This window comes from Notechis scutatus, chromosome 2 (genome assembly GCF_049901735.1).
Source record: "Notechis scutatus isolate UNSWTSFEM ecotype Mainland chromosome 2, rNotScu1.2, whole genome shotgun sequence".
In the NCBI taxonomy this organism is placed as follows: Eukaryota; Metazoa; Chordata; class Lepidosauria; order Squamata; family Elapidae; genus Notechis; species Notechis scutatus.
The window spans coordinates 37,689,230-37,706,286 of record NC_142010.1 but is presented as its reverse complement, the minus strand read 5'-3'; the positions used below and the strand labels follow the sequence as shown (position 1 = coordinate 37,706,286).

Genomic DNA, 17,057 nt, shown 5'->3' with positions numbered 1-17,057 from the left:
ACAAAGAATTACATAAAATTCTTTTTTAGAGTCAAATTAAAATACCTCCAGGCATTCTGAATTTTGAAACTGAAGCAATTAACTTCTCTTTTAGGTTGATAGATTTAACGCAGGTTGTATAGTTTTTATGCCTCTTACGTTTGTTCAGTTATGTTATACAAGCTTTATAAACCATAATGTATAATCTGTAAGTATGTATAAACCATATTGATATTGTAAAAAGTGATTAATTCATAAAAGGAAAAATTTAAAACAAACTGAGGGGGGGGAGTGGAATAATTGAAAAAGAAAAAGAAAAACTAGGAACAAAACAAAAATTCTAATATCTCCAGTACAAATGTTTTAATTATCTGCAAATCTTTGCAATTCAAATTTTAAAATTTGCCTTGGGCCAAGACTATACAAAACTAAATACTATCCAGCCTTGCCTCTCAGTCAAAATTCAATATTTGAAGAATTGAGAGCTGACACATTCCATTGAACCAACATAAACATCTGGTTCATACATATTTCTAGAAGTATACTGTCACCCATGTTTATCAAAGTTCTTCAGAATTGAAAAGCTCCATTTGTAGATGACAGTTTAGCCCACACACAGAGATATGTGAGAACCTTAACTTCCTTTCCAGAACCTACTTCACAACAGCAATAATATCTCACTTGCCTCCTGGAGTTAGTGCTCCATCATTGGAAGTTTTCAAGAAGAGTTTGGACAGCTATTTAACCAGGATGCTATAAGGCTCCTGCCTTGGGCAGCAGATTGGATTAGACAACCTCCTGCCCTATGATTCTGTCTTCTATGTTCTAACAGGTATCATTTGGGTGATGACAATTCTTCTGACTTGAGTTTGCTGTCGACACTGCTGTAGAAATTGTCCATTCCCATACTCATTCTTTTTTGCCTTTCACATGCATTAACACAAATGTTCTTTTGGCTTTGATCAGTGTTTTGTTACTTCACTTTTTCTATTTCCACATTTCACTTTTATCGTCTCTAGTATATTCAGGTGGAGTACCTAAAATTATAAAGCTTGTTAATAACATAACTGTAGAAACTTAAGAGGTATAGAAACTATACAATGTGCATTAAAAGTCTATCAACCTAAAAGAGAAGTTAATTGCTTCATTTTCAAAATTCAGAATACCTGGATAAATTTTAATTTGATTCTAAAAAGAATTTTATGTAAATCTATGTAAATTACTTGGCACCCCAACCTTACTAATGTGTGATTTTTCTTAGATATTTTTTTAGAAATTATGTTTGCATTTAAGAAGGTTCATCTGGAAAAATGCTATAGGCCTGGAAATATCAAAGGAGTGGCTTGCAATACCTCTGCTGTCTGCATACAGCTCCTGAGGCCCATTTTTGGCCTCCACAGTCTCCTGAAGCACTCTATCGGGGGGGCCTTGGCCTGTTTTTGGAGGTCCATTTTTGGCCTCCATGGCCTACTGCAGCACTTTGCCAGCCAAAAACAGGCCCCAGGAGGCCAAGGCCCCCGCAGCCCATTTTTGGTCAGCAGAGTGTTGCAGGAGTCTGTGGAAGCTGAAAACAGGCACGGGGGGGGAGGGGGGGCACGCGGCCAACCCACACCCCATTTTGCCTGGCAGGGTGCTGCAGGAGGCATCCATCCCGTTGTTCTTCCCACCTCCCCCTCCTGGCCAGCCTGCAGAGGAGAAATACAATGCTGATCTGGCCCTTGAAGAAATCCATTTTGATACCCCTGCTCTAGACTTTTGACCAAACAGTAATCACCTTCTAGTAGCAGCCTTCTATGGAAGAAATAGAAATACCTAACCTAAAAGAGGTCATAGCAGAGAGGGATATGGTAATAGGCGTGGTGCAACAGCCACAACATACTTGTGAACCTTTATTGCCTTTTGTCCTTGTTGGTTCATCACAACATAAGGGGTTTAAAAAAATTCCACACACATGATTAATGTGTTTCAGATGTCCTTTGCATTCCCTTGCTTGGAAGACTTTCCATTTGGATTTGTGCCTAGGCCTGCCATTTTTCATCTCATGGTGTCATCTTTTCTTGATTAGGAACATTCATCATCTATTGCCTTAATGGTCTGTTCTATCATTCTGTTTCTCAGTCATGGCTTCATAGTATTGATGTCTTGTTACATATAGATAGCTCATTTTTGTGTTACATTCTTGACTGACCATTTGAATTACTTACTTTTCACTCTGAGTCTTCTCCTTTACAGTATTCTTTCTGAGTTTAACATAATCCTTTCTCAGCTGCAAAATAAAAAAAAAAGCCAAGCACACAGGATTATTAGTTGGCAGTAGCAAGAAGTTGGATTTTTCTGTATCTCTCTCTTTATTTTAATCTAGTGATCATCCAGATTTTTGCAGCCCTTTCAAACCAGCACAGAATCATAAACTGTGCTTTTAAATAATGCTGGAGATATACATTTTGTATTAAAAATTAATTTCATAACTTCATTACCTGTTTTCTGAACCTTGCTTCACAATTAGATAAATTTGTAAAATTACTAGGACACAAAATGCTAGTTTGAACTGACTTATTCTCAGCTATAAATCCAATGCAGACCAGCCCTATCTAATCACTGCATGCTACCTGACCTTTTTAACTAATTGTACTTGGAGGTTCTGCATGTAAAGTATGGGTTCAGCTACTGAATTATAGCAGGTATATTTGAGGTACATGGTCAATAATTCTTGAAGAATATTTTCTGACTGCAAACCCCTAAGAAGCATTAACAAGTTAAGCATAATTTGGTGCTGTTGAATTCCACTCCATCTGAGTTCCTTTATTTTATAGAACTTTCAGTGAAAAAAGCAATTGCCTATTCTATTGTTATTAATTTATTGTTTTCTTGTTACAAGATCAATCAGAGAGCAAGCACAATTCTTAAGAAACTGTAAAGATCAAATCTCCCTTCCATCTATGTATGTTGTTTCAATTTTAAACGATTATGTGCAGGGGTGGGATTCTACCGGTTTGGACCAGTTCAGGCAAACCCCTTGCTCCAAAGATCAGCTGGCAGTGAACCGGTTCGCTGTGACGAGCATGTCGGCCCCGCCCACCCCTGCTCTTTCCTGTGCTTTGTTTTGTTTTTTTAGAGCACAGCTGATTCGCATGGCTGAGGAGTTTGCTGCGCCTCAGCTTTTTATTCACAGGGACTGCAGTAGAAGATAAGTATTAGAGCTTTTTTAAATGCGGAGTGCACATTTGGCACGTGCGCGCGCAAAGCGTGCGATCCCCAAACTGGTTGTTATACCGATGGAATCCCACCCCTGATTATGTGACTACACATCGTTTCTACAGTGCAATTCAATTTCTGCAAACTATTCGTATAATACAATTTAATGCAAAGATTTATCAAGCCAGAGTTGTCTGATAGTGAAGGATTAACTTTAAAATATATGTGTCCAGCTGCTTCACAATCCCATATTAAGAGGGCAACCAATGAGTCTATCTGGTCTACCTGGTAAGGTCAGCCTTACCAGGTAGACCAGATAGGAAACAAGACCATATAAGATCTTTTCAGTTTATTGTAAAGCTATAACAGATTCTTGAAAGATTGAAGTACAATTCTCCCACTATCACCTTTATAGCCCTATAACTTAGGGAAAGGGGCTAAAGACCTTAGCCCTACTCCACTCATTATGCAATTGTGGGCTATGCTCCCTCTAATCAGATTGCTCCCTAGACAGCATCTTTTCACCCAGTCTCCCAATATACCAGAGATCTACTTGGCAACTTTTAGACTTGTGGATGTCAACTTCCAGAATTCTTCAACAATGCATGCTGTCTAAGGAATTCTAGGAGTTGAAGTCCACAAGTCTTAAAGTTACCAAGGTTGGAGACCATTGCCATATAGCATTCTGAATATAGTGATTAAATTTTTGGATTGTTGGATTACAATTGGAAGACTTCCTTTAGCTAACAGGAAAGACAGAATATGAATAGAACAAACTGGAACAGATGCTTTCCAATACAGATGGTCCTCGACTTAAAATGAATACATTTAGCAACAGTTCGAAGCTATGACAATCTCAGAAAAAGTGACCTATGACCTGTATTTTTACTCATGATTGTTGCACCACCCCTGGTCACATGATCGCAATTTGGGAACTTGTAACCAGCTTGCATTTACAACCAGTTGCAGCATCCTGCAGTCATGTGATCAAGTGCCCATTTGGGAAGATGGATTTGTTCAACAACCACAAAACTCTCTTGACAGCTACCTGAGAAGTTGTAAAATCAGGTCCAACTCAACATATGATTGCAACAATTGATGATGGCAATTCCTATTCCAGTTATGCTTATAAATCAAGGATTACCTTTAAACCTCTCTGAGGATGAAGTACAGAATAACAGATCTTTTTTCCAGTTGAAAAGTTTATGTATGATAAAGTGCTTTAGCAGCCTTTGCATTCTTTGATCTGGACTCATGGAAAAACTTAAAGTATGTTGTTTTGGAATTAAACTCCTTTTGCTTGCATTGACATTGGTCCTCACAGCCAGAAATTCTAGGGAGCTGAATTCATTGTCATTTCATGCATACAGATCCAATGAACTTCATAATACAAGAGCTTCCCATACATCCATGCATCCTTATTCATCTTTACGACTAGGCCTAGCAATTTCAAAAACCTGTTTTAGGTGGAAAATAACCCCATATATAGGGTGCAAATAATAATATTTGCCATTTTTTAGTATGCCCCCCCAAAAAAAAAATTTGTCCTGCCCCTCTTTAAATAAGACTTTAAAATCTGGGCCTATCCCAAGACTTTGAATCAGAGTATGATGTAGGGTTGTTGGCTTTTTTTTCTGGATGTCCACTTTTTGACAATGTATTTTTTTAATTTTCTATTTTTGTTATGGCATTTTGTAAGGTGCCCAGAAATTTCATAAATAAATAAATATTTATGGATCATGGAAATGATAAATGGTTTATTAAAAAAAATTAACTTACCAAATTATTACAGGTCTGAATATGCATTTCCAGTCACCCTCTCTCAGTCCAACTCACCTCACAGGGTTGTTGTTGTTGTGGGAAAAATAAGAGGAGGAAGGTGCTTCGGGTATGTTTGCCACCTTGAATTATTTGTAAAAATAATAAAGGTGGGATATAAATAAATAAATTAAATCTTCTTTACACTCTGTGATCATGTTAATTGGATTCCTTGGGCAAGATAGACATTTTGAAATACCTCATTTCTCACTAATAGTGTTCAGAGGTTTCTTGCTGGTAAGAAATGATGCAAGATGTCAATGATTTTGACATTAATATAAATCTAAATAACTCCCAAGAAAGCAGTGGGATTGTACTTGATTCACATGACTGATTTTATTTCCATCCCTAGAATGATGGTTTCAGTCATCCCAAATATCCCCATGTGATAAATCTAATATGCATTTAGTGTGTCAGACATCCAGCATGCTCTTGTCAATGGGAAAAGAGAATGAAAGCTTCCATAATAACGAGTTCCATTGATATCTCACTGGGAGATAAATGAACACAAGAAGGAACAAGGAAAAACAGCAACGCACCAGTGTAAACTTAGATCTTTTTACTGCTGTGAAAAAAGGTGGTAATGTGAGAAAATGATGTTTTTGAACATTTTGAAGGTTGACAGCCTGCACATATGGCTAGAATTGTCTATTTCCAGTTGCTAAAAACCAAGGCTCAGATATTTCAAGGTACCTTCGTACTCCACACATGCAGTTTTCCTCATAACTATAGTTATTCCACTGCCAAGGTTCATGTGGCCCTCACTGTAAATTAGACTTTTCCTATATATGTTTTCCAAAGTCTTTTGAACCTCACATGGCTGGGTAATTCTGGGAATTATAATCTCAGTAGTAAAGGGTACTCCAGCTTGGGAACCAAGTGAATTCAAAGAAAGCACCATGTGATATTCCCCATCTAATCACTTACATGATTAATACATTTGTATACTTTTATGAACAATTTCTTTGCCCTGTATGGTTCCGAAATGAATATGAGTTAGTTTAATGAGTTGTAATAATAATGGTAGATATTCCATAACTAACCTTAGTAAAACTATGGTGAAACCTCTTGTTCACTTACAGATATAAAAGCTACTTTATTAAATTTTCATTTGTGTTTGGTAATGTTATCATTCCAGTACAGAACATTCTTCTTGAATTCCAATACCCATGCATGTTGCAGATGCATACACATACCTGGAATAGAGATGGAAATGCCAGAGGAAAAAAATTGGGGAAAGGGTGTTTTTTTCTTTTTTCTTTTCCAGCTTTTTCCAAAGCCATTTGGAAAACAATGAAAAAAAAACCCTGTTTTTTCCCCATTTTTCCAGGTTTTTTCACAGCTGTTCCCATCTCTAACCTGGATTGGAGCCAAAGAAATGGTGGCAATACTGTTTACTTAATCCATAAATGCCAGTGACTTATCCCAATTAAAAACAAAACAAATTCAGTCAAAAAAGCTATTGAAATGGGGACGAGATTCAGTGCAACTTTTTTATGAGGCCACCAATCATTCTGAAAGCAAATTCTTCTCTAATGAGCCAATCCCAAAAAATTAAAAAGAAATCTATAGCAGAATTTTCCTGCATAATGTTTATTTTAAGAAGCCTTGGCTAGAGAATATTTTCATAGTTTTCATTAACTTTAAGACCAAGTAGTATTTAAGTGTTTTTCTGCTAACAGTGATCTCAGGATGTTACACTCGATATAACATGGGTTGTTTCTGTATGCTTTAACTCTGATTGCTTTGTCACCCTAATTGCTTAGTCTTTTAAGGAAAAGTTCATGACTAAACCTCAGGCATTAGCATTTCACATTTCATTTATGGTAAATAATAAAACTTTGGACACAATCAGCATTTCTTCCACTAACTGAATTGGGCTTAATTTTACAGCAGTACAAATAGTAATGTGCTCAACTGAGTCAGTTAATGACATTTAATTTGACCGGAACAAAATTGAGCATGCTTTTGTCTTATATTTTTGCAAATGCAACCAACACCAATGTAGCAAAACAGAAAAATGTTAATTCCCAGGTTGGCTGCACATTCTGGATAAGAAGTGGCCAGCTGGGGTCACTCTGGGAGTCATTTATACACTTCTGTTAATCTAAGAGGGCAGTGCTACTGCCTCAGCTGACCCAGATATCTCTTTTTATTAATTTCTCACATTTTCCCAATTTTCATTCTCTTTTTGCCATAGCACAGCATTTTCTGCACATATATAAAGGGGCGTGCGTATGTGCAAGGGGAATGTATATATGCACAATGCCTATTGTCTATTGTCCCCATTTATTTGTACCTATTTCCTGTATTCTTACTCATGTTTATACTTATACCTATTATCTTGTAAGCAATTGACAATTCAAAAAAATGAAAAATAAATGAAATGAAATATTTTTTCTACCATTCCTCACATTCATTCATCCTTCTTCTCATGCATCTTTTTTTCTCATGCCTTACCTTCATTTGCTCATTTTTCTTCCCTCTTTCCAAATCTAACTGAACCTGTCTTTTATATGCCTCATTTCTTTACTCCTTCCATTTTTCTTTATTCTATTTAGGTACTATACATAGTAAGCAATTACATGTATATGTGGCAGAGACACAGTGTAATATAGTTATGATGCTTGGTATATGGTTAAGTTGCTAAACTGGGACCTATACAATTTATCTTTTACTTCTCCCTGAGGCAGCTGAGTAACCTTGACTGGTCCCTCCCTCCTAGCCTTAATTTTTTTTTAAAAAAGCAAGTTGTGTGATAAAAAAAAAATCACTTGTCCCATGAATGTATTGACAGCTTTAAGAAGGGGATGGCAGTGCAAAACCAGGCAGGAGCTGCAACCATGGAGAAATAATAAAAATAAAAATGGCATACAGACAAGAATTTATGACCACAATTGGGACTAGATTTTCTGTTGCTAAGCAAAGTGGGTATTAAGTATGTCACATCAGATTTGTAAAAAAAAAAAAAAAAACTTTTTGCCACAGCTGTTAAACAAATCAGTGTGGTATTAAGTAAATCATGCAGCCAGTAAGAAAATCCAGTTTCCCTCATTGACTTTGCTTGTCAGAAGCTGAGTGGGGAGGCGATCATGTGACAGCTAGAGATCAACTGTAGACTTGCTAATTCTGAGGGAGTGTAAACCAATTCCGGGTAAATTCCACCTCATTCTTCAAAGTCATTTTTTTTCAAGGCCAGTTCGATCTTCTTGGGAGGCTGCTTTAATTTCAGCTTGTTCTGTTTCATCCAGTTTATTATCGAAATTAAGCAACATTAAAGGGTGCTAATGACTTTGTTGGGGTTTAAGTTCCAAGGAGAAATCGAGATGGCCATAGCAAAGGGACCTATCTTTGGAGCTCTGAATTACGTTTCTCACAGATTCATGCAGCTACTTGAAAAAGTACAGGAGCCAGTGGTGGGATTCAAAAAAATTTACTACCGGTTCCATGAGCATGGCTTGGTAAATGTGGTGTGGCTTGATGGGCGTGGCTTGGTGGGCATGGCAGGGGAAGGATACTGCAAAATCTCCATTTCCACCCCACTCCTGGGGGAAGGATACTGCAAAATCCCATTCCCTCCCCATCCCACTAACCTTCTTTCCAGCTCCGTTCTCCTGTGCAGGGCAACAAAAGAAGACCCAGCTGATCAGCTGCGTCTTGGGAGGCAGAGATTAGATGGCAGGGGCCAGTCAGAGGTGGTATTTGCTGGTTCTCTGAACTACTCAAAATTTCCGCTACTGGTTCTCCAGAATTGCTGAATACCACCTCTGTACAGGAGCCATGATAGAACCCAGAAATGCCAGGGAAGGTGATGGGTGTTGAATAATAGTTTCTTAGCATCATCTTCTGTTCACAATCTACACAGAAGCAATGCAAAACAATCCTGACAGATGATCTAGAAAGATACCATTGCTGATGGTATGAAAAACCACTGGGAGAGAGTTAGTTTCAGTAGAACAGAATCCTAATAGAAATTGGTCCAGGAAACATTTGAGATTGACTTATACAGTAGCTAGAAAGGTCATTTGAATCAGCAGAAAGTTTTTATTTATACATTATCTCTTAAAGGCACATAAAAGTGTATCCTATCTCAAGAAAGCTTTGGTTAACTACTCCTTTCTCCCCCGCACCTTAACCATGGTATTATTCCCATCCACTGGCTAATTTTAATGACCCAGGAAAGGCCAAATAACAGAGCTGGAAGGGACCTTGAATGTCTTCTAGTCCAACCACTGCTGAGGCTGGAAACCCTGTACCCTAATGGTTCTCAACCTGTGGTCTGCATACCTCTGGGACCCCACGTTGTCATCACAAAGTGTCCACAAAAATATTATGATTTAAATCTTGATTTAAGTTTTGGGGGTCCGTGGCCATGGTCCATGGTATTTAAAGGGGTCAGTGTAAAGAAAAGGTTGATAACCATGAGGAGCCATGGTGGTGCAGTGGTTATAATGCAGTACTGCAGGCTATTTCTGCTGACTGCCAGCTGACTGCAGTTTGGCAGTTCAAATCTCACCAGGCTCTAGATTAACCCAGCCTTCCCTCCTTCCAAGGTCAGTAAAATGAGGACCCAGATTGTCGGGGGCAATATGCTGACTCTTTAAATCCTTAGAGAGGGCTGTAAAGCACTATGAAGCAGTGAGTAAATGAGCAGTGGTCTTCGTTTCTCCATACACCTGTCTATATCTTTGAGATCTATTTCTATAAGTGTTTCTATAAACCCGACAAGTGATAATAAAGATGTGTCCCAGTGTCCCGAGATTGGAGTTCCAGGTGAAGCAAATCAGTCTTTCAGATCTTGAACACAATATCTTGGTAAAGATGGTATTGGATCGTAAAGTATAACATTACTACTCTTTAAAACCTTTTTGTGGCATCCATGGGCACAGAGTAAGATCTCAAATGGGCCTGGGGGAAAAAAATCTGATTTGCTATGATATTTCCTCCATTTGCACTTTAGCTCTCTGTTCAACCTTCTAAGCCAAGGAAATCATTGAGCTCAGTTAGAGGTATTCTACTTACCAGTTATAGTTGAGTAACTCAAATTCAAATCACGCTGATATGGAGATTTTATAGCCACTGTCTTTTAATCTACATCAAAAGGTCATAAAGAAGATACTGGGAATAGAAATCCATGCATGTGATCATTAACTCCTTGGAGATAAGAGATAACAATTAATAGAATGAATTAATAACAGCAAAATGAGGATTGCAACTGAATCCACTTGAGAGGCACCTGAAGCTAACCATACTGTAATGTGTATCAAAACATTACTTGCATTTTCAGATATGTTTCCAAGCATATATTTGTAATATTCACACTATACAAAAATAAATAAACACTCAAGCTGCTGAAAGCAACTGAATATCTATCTCACTGGAACAGAAATATGCATGGCTTTGTGGTCAACAGAGGTATGAAGAGTATCACATGGAGAATGTGATCATTGCATTTTAGTTCCAGAGAAGCAGCCATCTTGCAACAGCAACAAGAATAAAATGTGATGCCATAAAGACAAACAGATTTATTGAGACAGAAGTTTTGTGAAAGCACAACCCTATAAGGCATATGCTACAATAAATCTGTTAGCCTTTATGTTGCCATAAGATGCTTTGTTCTTCTGCTGTAATTTAGTGCTCACAAATCATAAAAGTACTTATATATTATATTTGTATCCTGCCCTGGTTCCAAGGATCAGAGCTGCATTTTAATTGTACAGGAACTCTGGAAGCTACATTTATGGTGTTCATGACTATCCTATTTTGTTCTGCCAAAGTTCACAGGCAGGTCAGAAATATTCAACTCGAAAGCCATTTAGGACAAGTGAACCCAGATGGTCAGGATAAAATGAAGAAGGCTGGTGGGAATGGCATTGTCAGGAATATGAATTGAGCTCCTGACACATTATGAATTTAAACTCTTCCCATTTCCTGAAAGAGGTGAAGAGTCTTAAAGCAAGAGTGGTAAAGTCAGGCATTGTGTCCTCGTTTCAGAGCAAGCTCTAATTAGTTTGCTGGGATACATTAAGACCCTCTCAAATCAGGACAAGTGGTACCCAAGCTTCTTGTTTCTGATAAAAGATAAAATGAAAATTTCTGTCTACAAACTGTTAAAACTGTTTGTAGCACTTCATGAGATGCTGATTAGAAGCTAAGTGACTTTATTTCATTTCCATATTTGTGGCACCTTCTATATCTATGTTCTCCTTCAGAATTGTGTGTGTTTGTGTGAGAGAGAGATAAGGGGATAGGGAGGGAGGGAGATTTATTTATTTAATAACTCTTTCATTTGCCAGCCCAACAGCACCCCTTTCCTCCCTTCTATGAAACCCTATGGAAAACTATTTTCAGGTTCTGCCCATTAGCTGATTAAAACAATATGATGTCTGGATGGGCTTTCTGTCCCTTAATAGATTGACAGAGAAACATGACTTCCTGTACCATGTTGCAGCTCTGTCCAAAGACCTGAATTGCAGCAGGCACTTTTGCCAAAATGTGAAGAAAAGATATGCATGCTGGCTTTCCCCAAGCTGGTGGTTTCCCAGATATTTACTGGCCAGTAAATGTTGAGATCTGCCAAATTCCACTTATGTATCAGGCTAGGGAAACAAAATTATCAGAGCTGGCAAACCCAACATATCTGAAGGTTTCAGATTAGAGGAAAGGAGTTCTGGGAATTTCATACCCTACATCACCAAATCATACCTGTTAAATGAAAGCTGATCTACATGGTTGTAAATTATGAAATTAATCAAAATATACACACAGATGGATCAGCCAAGTGTTTTAGCAAAGGTGATTTAATCAATCTCTTATCAATAGTGTTTATAATATTTATTGGAATAAGAATTGACATGTACATACGTATTGCAAGTCATTCCCTCACTAATGATGTTGGCATTGCAACAATGCAAAACTCTTGTTACAAAGATGCTATATATTATCATGCTCTTTCAGAGTGGTTGGTGTAAAATAGCCATTGGACAGTGAAGTATCTTTAGCCTGCAAAACAGATAAATCTTGGATGAATAAAACTGGTTTATATGGCACTGTTGAATTGAAAGATATTTGCACCATCATGTACTGCTTTACCAAGGTATAAGTGAATGCAGTGATAAATATTAAGATATACTCAGCATATATGTAACGTTATACTTCTGCCGTAAGGATAGTCAGCAGAAGATCCAAAATTAGGCTTTACAATGATTCTTAATCAAATATACTCCTCATCTTTACTCTTTTCTTTAAATGTTTCTCTATCTAGTTGCATGCATTAAAATACCTTTATTTTTTAAAAGAAATTAAAATCAAATGTGAGAGATTTGCTTTGATACCCATTTTTCTTGATAAATATTTGCCCTGATGTCTGACTAAATTGCAGTGTTGTCAGATCTCTTTTCAGTGTGATTTATTTTTTAAATAATTTAAACAAAAAGAATATAATCCATTTCAACATGCTGTCTTTCTTTTAAATAACTATGAAAAGGAGACTATTGATGTGCATGCATCATTGACTATAGTCAGTTATTATTTAGTAAGCAACTTCAGATAGGTGGCCATATTTTTTGTCAGAAGGTAAGGGGGAAAAACAAACAACCATGTCTAGTTTTCATGAATGTTAAGTTTTGCAAAAGAGCAAATTTGTAGTGTTAAAGAAGCTGAGGGACTACCTTAACTTGGAAAACCTTGCAAGTTGCAAGGATATAATAGTGTAGGAGCAGTGGTAGGATTCAACATTTTTTACTACCGGTTCTGTGGGCATGGCTTATTTGGTGGTCATGGCTTGGTGGTCATGTGATTGGGTAGGCGTGGCTTGGTGGTCATGTGATTGGGTGGGTATGCTTGGTGGTCATGTGACTGGGTGGGTGTGGCTTGGTGGTCATGTGACTGGGTGAGCGTGGCCAACTGACATCACTCGCATCAAGTGGTGCCTGGCCTGGCCTCAAAGAGATACAATTTCCCTCTCTATTTATTTACTATTACTGAACATCCAAAATACACTTATTTAATCCTATGTATACATGCCATATGTGTACATACATATTGTATAGTATAGTGTGTGTAAAGGCCCACAAAAAGATACATTATCTACTATATATACTGTATGTGTATATGCACACACACAGAGACACAGCTCTTCTAAAACTATACACATTCAACTTCACTGCATTTGGAAAAACACATCAATAGTCCACTTTCTGCCACACATTTAACTATAACTTCTGTGCATTAGAACATTGCACATGCCTTCACATAACCTAGCCTGCATATGACTGTTAGACCCAAGAGATATCATGAATTGAATAAAATGTGATGAAACTCACTTAACAACGCTCTTGCTTAGCAACCAAAATTTTGGGCTCAATTGTACTCATAAGTAAAGGACTATCTCTGCCTTCCTCTGCATTGCAGCCTTATCCTAGTAAACTCCTCTGCCAATTTTCCTGTCTGTTAGAGGCACCAAAATAATCCAGATTCCAGATGATATAAGGTCTCCTGCTGGAGCAGGTGGTTGGACTAGATGGTGTTAGGAATTGATAGTCACCGAATAGTTGGGTTGGAAATATATAAACCAGAATAGACATTTAAATAGAATAGACATCCCTCTTTAAGGGAATGCTAAAATTGTAATTGGGTGTGGTTCCTCAAACGGCAATAAGATGGATCCAGAAACCTGAGTTGTTAGTTCTGTTGTTGCTAGTTGTTAGATGTTCTGATGTTCACTGTTTTTGGTTCCTGCATTTTTCCCTATTGACTGTTGCTGATCGTCGTTCTTCTTGGATTGCTGTAAGTCTGTTACTGAACTGTTCATGATACTGGACTTTGTTATTTAGATTATCCCTGGACTGAATACTGACTGCTTTAACCGTGTATGACTTGGACTGCTTATTGGACTTTGCTTAATTGTTTACTGGAAGTAAAACCTACATTTTACTATTCAGTGTATCTGTGTGCTGGTCATGTGTTATTCAACATCACTCTCACTACGTCTCCCTGTGTGCACTCATTTTCCTAATGGGGAATTACCTCAATACTGGTTATGGGCCCAGGCCATACCAGGCTCAGATAAATGAGAGTTGGTGTGAGTGCACAGTACCGTATACAGACAGCTGTTTACTGTTTAATTGTGGGTTACTGTCCTGGTAAAGATGGCACAAGACCCGTCAAAAAGTCTATCACTGATAACCCAGTTGGATGGAACAAACTATGTTTCCTGGTCTATGAAGTGCAGTCTACTTCTGCGTAGAGAAGGGTTATGGAATGCAGTTCAAGATCCACCGGATATAAATGCTTGAGATCCAGATGATGAGGATGATGCCAAGAAGCTTGCTGACTTTAAATGGAACAATGAACGAGCTCTTTATATAATTGGACTAACACTGAGTGACCAGCAGCTAGTCCATATTCGTGGAGAAGAGTCTGCTGCTAGGTGTTGGGAGAATTTGAGGAGGATTTATGTTCGTGACAGTGTAGGTGCACACATACATCTTACACGTAAACTGTTTAGAGCACATCTTCTGAAAGGTGGAGATAAGTTAGCTCATTTGAACTTCATGAAATGAACTTTTCAAGAGCTACATGAAAAGGAACTGATATTTTCAGAGCTGCATCAGGTTTACATCATTCTTTCCTCATTGGATGAAAGTTATGATGATTACGTATCTTCTGCCCAGAGATAAACTGACATTGACTGACATAACCAGAAGATTGTTAGAAGAGGCAAGAAGACAGCAGGATAGGGACCAACTGAGGAAGGAACAACCACAAGAAGAGGATTTGTGTTCAACTGCTTATACTGTTAGGAAATGTTTTTCTTGTGGGGCTAGGGGACATATAGCTAGATTCTGTAAGAAGGGGAAATGACAGAATTCTGGTAATCACCAGAAGGCTAAGAAGAATGTTAGTTTAGCTATGTCTAGCAATTCAACTGTAAACCATGATTTGTGGGTAGTTGATACTGGAGCATCACAGTGTATTACTAAAAATAGAGAGAGGTTTGTAAAGATGTCCATGAGTAAGCAACATGTATCATTGGCAAATGGATAGAAGATGAAAGCGTCTGGTGAAGTACTGCATATTGTTCATGTGTAAATGAGCATTTATCTATGTTATATGTACCTAAACTGAAATTTAATTTGTTATCAGTAAGTATTTTAGTTAATATTGGTTATGTAGTAACCTTTAGGGGAGATAACTGTATAAAAGAGAAAGAGGGTAAATGTGTTACTGCTACTTTAGAGAATGATTTATATGTTGTACATGATGACCAGTTGCAGATGGTTAATTCAGTTTATAACAACTTAGGACTGAGTTTATTAACACTAGATTCCAAACTATGTTAAAATTGGCTGGTGCTGAGCATAAATGTTCTACACCTTACAGACCACAACATAAGAGGGCAAACATTACAAGCCATGGCTCGCACTATGTTATCTGATTCAGGTTTGCCTGAAACACTGTGGGGTGAGGCCATAATGTGTAGCAACCATGTGTTGAACAATGTAGTGAACACAACTGGTGAATTGCCATTCACTCGTTGGCATGGCAGAAAACCAAATTTAAGTTATCTACACACATTTGGAGCTCCAGCATGGGTGCATATTCCCTCACAAGTAAGACTGAAAGGGCAACATAGAGCTAGGAAATTATTTTTCGTAGGTTACGAAGCCAACCATAGATCATTTAGATTTTGAGATCATGTTTACTGTAGCGCTAGTGCTAAATTTCTTGAGCACATTGGGTGGAATAAACTGGAACAGGAATCCAGCAATGATGTTGTAATTGACACCCAAGTAGTCCTTAAAAATGAAATAATTAAACCACCAATAGCCATTAAAGAGGAAGAACAGGCACAGGAGGAAGTAGAAGAATAGGCACAGGAGGAGGTAGAAGAACAGGAGCAGGTGGAACAGGAAAGTCCACCTGTATTACCAAGATGTTCAACCCGAGTAACACAACCACCTGATAGATATCAGGCAAGTGTTGTATGCCAAGTGAATACAGTTCCTGGTAACTATAATGAACTGAAACTGTATCCTGCTAAGGATCAGGCTGCTTGGCAGGAAGCAATGGATAAGGAACTGAAATCCTTACAAAGGTTAGAGGTATATGAAAATGTCAGGTTACCACCAGGCAAACATGCCATAGGATGTAAATGGGTTTATAAACTTAAGATAGGTGTGGATGGGACTGTTACCCATAAAGCCAGGTTAGTAGCACAAGGGTTCAATCAGACAGCAAATGACTACGATGAGGAGTTTGCGCCTAGTCTAAAGGCTACTACATTACGAGCAGCATTAGTGTGGGCAACTAAGGAGAAATCCATTATAAATCATTTAGATGTAGAGACAGCATATTTGCATGCACTGTTGCAACACACTATATATTTAAAGAAACCTTTAGATATAAAAAATGATAATACAACTGATTGCTGGAGATTCAAAGTCAGATGGTTGGGACAGGCTTCTTGTGCTGCAAAAGAGGCAGCTGAAAGAGACTCTTTTTCGGTCTCCAGCCACCTCTTTCACAGCAAAAGAAGTCTCCCCCAACCGGCCAGCTACTCTCCTGCTCTTCGGCCATACAAAACAAACAGGAGAAGGTGGAGAGCAGCCATCTGGTTGGGAGAGGCTTCTTGCACTGAAAAAGGGGCAGCTGGACACGTGGCCACCTACTGCCAGGCCAGGCTGGAAGAGGCACGTGCACTGGAAGAAGGAAGAAAACATGCTCCGGGAAGGTGGGCAGGTGGGAGGATGTCCTGGGGCCATTGGACATGCACACTGAATGTGTGGTGGCTGCACACGCAGTGCGCATGTGCAGCAACCCCGAGATATCCGCCCGACTGCGCCACGGCCACCACGTGGTAGGTAAAGCTAGGAGAGCGACCAGTGGAAGTGAGTGACCACGCGATTAGGTCGGGGCGTGGCCAGCCAGGGGTCACCATCGGTTCAGCGACCCATGCCAAATCACCGCTACCGGTTCACCCGAACTGGTGCGAACCTGTTTAATACTACCTATGTGTAGGAGATGATCAGGCTGAATCTGAGAGCAGGGTCATTGTAAATTTG

The 17,057-nt window shown here is 38.5% G+C and overlaps 1 protein-coding gene across 1 annotated transcript in view; it reads left to right on the top strand.

Annotated features, from left to right (window-relative positions):
- The window catches only part of PDZRN3 (PDZ domain containing ring finger 3), a 70,250-nt gene that overhangs the window by 16,208 nt on the left and 36,985 nt on the right, over window positions 1-17,057 (top strand). The gene's annotated exons all lie outside the window — the stretch shown is intronic.